Genomic DNA, 6144 nt, shown 5'->3' with positions numbered 1-6144 from the left:
AGTATAGATTCTATACTATAAACGAAAAATAAAATGAGACTGATCATGCACACGTTTGGACTTAAGCAGGGTACACACTGCTGTTACTTGAAAGCCTATATTGTCATAGAACTGTATATTTCATTCTGCTGTGGTATGTAAAAACTTTTATCTGCATGTTCAATATCTTAACATGTACACCTTTGATACTGTTTTGGTTACTGATCACTCTCAATAAAAATTCTAACTTTAAAAAAAAAAAAAAAGCATGTATGTATGAATCAATGTCTGAGGGGCATGTATCATCGTGCCGTATATGTTCTAAATAAGCTTCGAGGTATTGCGAAGTATACATTAAATCCTTCTCATCCCGTATTAAGGGTCTGTAAATGGGCCAACAAACACTACCAAGCTCTTTTCGGCTTCTTGTTCCAACAAATGGGGTGCACATTTAGTTGATGATACATGGAGGGAGAACATATGTGAGTGCTAGTATATGTGGATATCACCTGTCGACTATGTGTGCTATTAACTGGAGGTTGCAGAGATGAAGATAAGACACATATATAAAAATACATTCACATAAACACTTTGGGTAGAGCTGACGTCTTTTCCAGTTGGATGTATTTGGGCAGAGGGGGAGACAAAAGAAAAACGGGTGAAAGAAACAGGCCATGATATTCATTTGCAATCCTTATCATAACGCTGTCTCTATGGATGGATCATAAATTAATTCTGCTGCTGTAACAGCACCCTCACTCCTTAGACTCATCAAATTTGTGCTGCGCTTGCGCCGCATTAGAATTAGAACACACCTAAATATCAAACCAATAATTATGATGACTCCCAGGATACAAAGGAGAAACTTCCGCACACTCATAATGACATTTTGTGCCCACTCTCCTAATCCTGAGAACCATTTGCGTGGGTTCAACCATGAGACCCAGCCGGTCAGTTCATTACCCACAGTCGCTAAGGTAAGGTTTGCTTCCTCCTAAACTCCCACTTTAACTGCAAGATCTCGTCCATCTTCTGATCGATGATCGCCGTCGGGTCGTCAGTGCTGTTCGTAATATATGTACAGCACTTCACAACATATTGAGTTGCCAGAGTAACACAGTACCCACCTGTCACGGCTGTAACATAATTAAGGACCATCCTGTGCTGGATCAGTTCCTTCTTGTAGGCTTGTAACTCCCTTCCCGTATACCTGAAGGTGTCATCATACATCTCAGTGATATTATCTATCAAGTTAGCTAGCGCATGGATATACCTATAATTTATAGTTCCTCTGGCAGTACGGGTGATGTCTAATGCGAGAAGGAACTGAATCCCGGTGGATTCGTGGATCAAATCAGTGGCTGCGTGCTCTGCCCTATCTACGAAAAAATGAGTATGGCGCCCAAGATGGCTTCCTCACCTTTTGTATGCTCCTGATCATCTCCATAAAAAAGCTTAAATTCACCACAACTGACCTATGAATCATCATAAATATCTAAGGACTTACCTTGAACTTGTACTACTCTACGCGGACATTTCATCAAAACCAACGGATTGCATTCCTGCGCTGAGATACACACTGGATTGAATCCTGGACTGAATCCTCTGCATATCTCCACTGAGAAATCCTTCAGTTTAGCAGCTGCTGTACTCTGCATTGGACATTACCCAGATAAGGTACTGTGGATTACAACCTATCTTTGGCTACATCCAGCCCCTCACTTAGACATCATCCACCTCTGTTCTCTAAGCAACAAATAACGGACTTATTGCATTAATCTACTAATATCAGTATATTCAGGCTCTGAATTGCTGAAGGCTCACTGTTTAAAATCAGGATCCATTTCCAGGACACGTTATCACTACCCCCACAAAAAAATCTACTTCAAAGGCCTCTCACACTGAGACTTTTCACACCTACACAGTAGGAATTGGCCTCTAACACCTTTCCAAAAGGCTGCCTATCCTAGGATAATTGACTAAATCAGCAGTTATTTTATTTATTACTTGCTTCAAATATACACAATAGGTTATAGCAATAACTTTGTTCATAATCCCATTATAATTTTGGATCACATACCGAATTGGGGGTAAACAAAACACAAAAAGGAAAAAAGAAAAAAAAACAAGAACAAAAAAAAACCCACTGCTTTCTCTCCCTCTCTCATCATCATATGCAGCTCAAATTTATAGTAATCGGTCATTGATGACCAAATGTATACGTATTGCTCCAGCTTCATTCTTTCACTCCGCCCACCACGTTCTGCAGTTCCTATCACACCATCACAGGCTTCTATTCTCCAATCCCTTGGCATTTTAAAAAGAAAACACAGGCGCATTCGTGGGAAGCGAGCAGGCTGGAAATGTATTTCCCCCGGTAACCATCTAAGTCCTTTGCCCACCTGCTCACCCCCATACTCAAAGAACAATCAAATAGAAGTGATACCCAAAAGACGGCCCTGTGTTTGGAAGGACAGAACTGTCAACTCTCACTTTGTGACCCCCATACCCAGAGCTCCTGCACTTAACATAAAGAAAACTGAAGGCCCTCTGGTATGCCCAATCAGGTCAGTCCTTTGTAATGCCAGATCTATAAGAAACAAGACTGCAACAATTGCTGACCTTATTGAATCTGCACATCTAGCCTGTATTACAGAGACCTGGCTAGATGAAAATGCAGCACCTATATTGGAGGCTGCAGTACCAACAAACTACTCTGTCATCCACAACCCAAGACTGGACCGCAGGGGTGGCGGGGTGGCTATCTGCTTCAAAAAAGAACTTAAAAACTTAGGGTCCACCCTATTGAAACTACTCGCTCATTTGAGTGCATTGTTGCCCGGAGTTCGACAGGATTAGGTTTCAGAGTACTTCTCATTTACCGGCCCCCTGGAGATGGAAATATATTTCTACAAGAAATTGCAGACACTGTTGCTGGCCTGTTTCTGGAACATCAAAGATGGCTCATCCTCGGGGATTTCAATGCATGGGTGAATGATGAGCTCTCACGCTTTGGCCAAGACCTCCTGTGCACAATGAATGGTCTTGGCTTCACACAGGTCATTCCCTCTGCCACACATAAAACTGGTCACACTCTCGACCTTGTCTTTCAGATTGGATTAGAAGTCACTGACCTAAAAATAAACCCAGTCATCTGGTCAGACCACTACTCCCTCTGGTTCTCAGTTGCACCCCTCAAATAAGATCTCTGCCCGTGGAGTTGACCAGGTATCGTCCAAGGAGGGGTATGACTCCCCAGGCTCTTCCAGCAAATCTGGATCTCTCTGCTATACTGTATATTGAGCGACTGATACATTTCTGTGGTCTGGATGGCACAGTCCTAAGCTGGTTCAAATCATTTCTCACAGGCAGGTCACAGAGAGTATCATCTGGATTATACTCATCACCACCAGTGCCATTGCCATGTGGTGTCCCACAAGGTTCTATACTATCCCCCATGCTTTTTGCAGTATACATGCTCCCATTGGGCAAAATAATCAGGCGCCATGGCCTGGTCTACCACTGCTATGCAGATGATACACAACTGTACTTGTCCTTTGCTCCGAGCACTGATAACCCAATAGCAACCCTAAATGGCTGTCTAGGTGAACTACAGGAGTGGATGAGCGCCAGTTGGCTGCGACTGAACCCGGATAAAACAGAGGTCCTTATGATACGACCGCAACATCAAAGGACAAGACTGCAGCATAGCCAACCAACTGGACTTACACTCAGGGATTCAGAATTACAGACCAGTGATCATGTGCGGAATCTTGGCGTTGTCCTAGATGGTGGCTTGACACTTAAACATCAGATATCAGCCACAATCAAATCGTCATTCTTTCACCTGAGGAACATAGCCAGAATCAAGCACTTAATTCCCTCAGATGATATGCCAAAAGTCATACATGCATTTGTATCATCTCGTTTAGACTACTGTAATGCCCTCTACCTTGGTCTACCAGAAAAAGAATTGCAGCGCTTACAGCTGGTGCAAAACACAGCTGCCAGGCTATTAACCAACCAGCCCCATTCTAGCCACATAACACCCATCCTCTACTCCCTTCACTGGCTGCCTGTACGATGGCGAATCATCTTCAAGATTGGCTTACTGAGTTTCAAAGCATTACATGACCAAGGCCCAAGGTACCTGAAACAGCTTCTGACCCCATACTGCCCCACTCGATTACTGCGATCTGTAGATGAAGGACTTTTAGCAGTACCTAGAATCTACCGTAATTCATCTGGGGGTCGAGCTTTTAGTCATGCGGCTCCGACTCTATGGAACTCACTTCCCCGCACAGTGCGAGAGGCCCCAACTATAGAAAACTTCAAACGTAGACTCAAGACTTTTCTGTTTACTCAAGCATTTCCATAATGTCCCTTTTAGTATCTTCATGCTTCTGTATTTTATGAAAATGTACTTCATTATTTTCTGTACTATATTATGCTATGTATCTGTTAAGCGCCTTGAGTCCTATTGGAGAAAGAGCGCTATATAAATAAAATTATTATTATTATTATATGAGGTGTCTCTTGATGATGTGTTCATAGTGAGTATGAGTATAAGGAGTCTGAGCACTGCGGTGAACGTCTTTCATTTTATCGTGGGTTATGGTCATGACCTCTGGTAGTACTCTCCCAATATAACACAATCCCTCAGAGCAAGCCACTTGTACGCTTTCCTCCCACATATGAAATAGGCATCATCTGGGAGAACATAGGGGACAAAATGTAACATCACCATATTGCAAACTTTCCATCCCTAGTTCTCTCATTTGCTCAGTACAAGTATCGGGCTGGATGATATGGGCACAATACCCTGACGATACTTTTCCAACCCACATGGTCTTGCTTCCACGTGTATACCTATACCGAAAATACCTCCCACTGTTGGCTATCTGGCGTAAAAGTTTAGAGTCGATAGGTATCTTATCAGCTCTGTGTGAGAAGGTCATTGTCTGGTTATTCCACGTCACTTCCCAATTTCCTGGTTTTCGGTAATTGGAAATATTAAAACACAATAAGGACCTGTCTACATGATACTGGTGGAGCTTCAAGCTAGAGGGCCTGGAGATATTGAATTTCTTGTCCACCGGTCTCCCACCCCGTAATTAGAGTACCTCATCTATTGCTAAAGGGTATGGTACTAATCCTGACTTACTCTGACCTTGAGGTACCTGTGAGCACACCCAGCATTCTGTCTGGTTTAAGACCTTACCCACAAGTGAGTGATAATCACTCAACGGATGGCGGTCCATGTCGATATTAAGGTTGGACTGACATCTCTGGATGCACCCATCCTCGACTATATTCTCGCAGTATCTACAAATACAATATTTGTCAGACAATAACCCTTCACAGTGCCTCCAAGCTCCATGACTACCAGATCGCTTACTGATACCAGCCTTTACTCGAGTGATGTGCTGCTCCTGAGATCCTACAAATTCGTACTCGCCATCAGAACCCATTCCAAAACAAATTGTCCTGATCAAAAACAGAATTACTAGCAGAACCCGAAACGCAGTCTCTTGTGAAAGATCCATTTCGTTAGGGGAAAGAAGGAAAATAAGGAGGAGAAAAAGAAAGGAAAATGCACGGGGGGTGAAAAAAGAAAATGGTGCGACAACCGTCCTAGATCTTGTTGCTCTCCGTGCTCAGGTGCCTTTCAACAGTCCTGTCTCTCAACTTTCCCGGAACAAGAACTCTAGTGATAAGAGGTTCTCTACACCCTGCTCTTTGTCACGAGTTCTCTCCGGGTCAGCCACCTTCTTGCAGTGGGACGAGTGGACCCAAGTCTCTCTTTCGGCGACCTTCAATTATGTCGTGCTGGTTAACAAGACTTGGTATGGTCCTTCCCACCTGTCTATGAGGCAACTGTCATCAGCTTCTCCTCCTGTTGTTCTCTGCGCCTAGCAATATTCTTGTGTTGTTCAATAGCGCACTCTCTAAGACAAGCTACTGTGGCCCCTCTCCAATTAGGCAAAGATGTTTGTACCCTGTCCCTTACTGTCTTATTGAGCCCGTCCATTAGCACAGAGACAGCCACCTCCCTGTAATTTGCATTGTTCCCTGTATCCGATACCCCAATGTATCTATCCATTATTTGCAGAGCCCGATGGAAATATTCAGATGCCATTTCATTTTCTCTGTTTTATGGAGAAA

Source organism: Pseudophryne corroboree, chromosome 1 (genome assembly GCF_028390025.1).
Source record: "Pseudophryne corroboree isolate aPseCor3 chromosome 1, aPseCor3.hap2, whole genome shotgun sequence".
In the NCBI taxonomy this organism is placed as follows: Eukaryota; Metazoa; Chordata; class Amphibia; order Anura; family Myobatrachidae; genus Pseudophryne; species Pseudophryne corroboree.
This window is presented reverse-complemented; position numbering follows the sequence as displayed.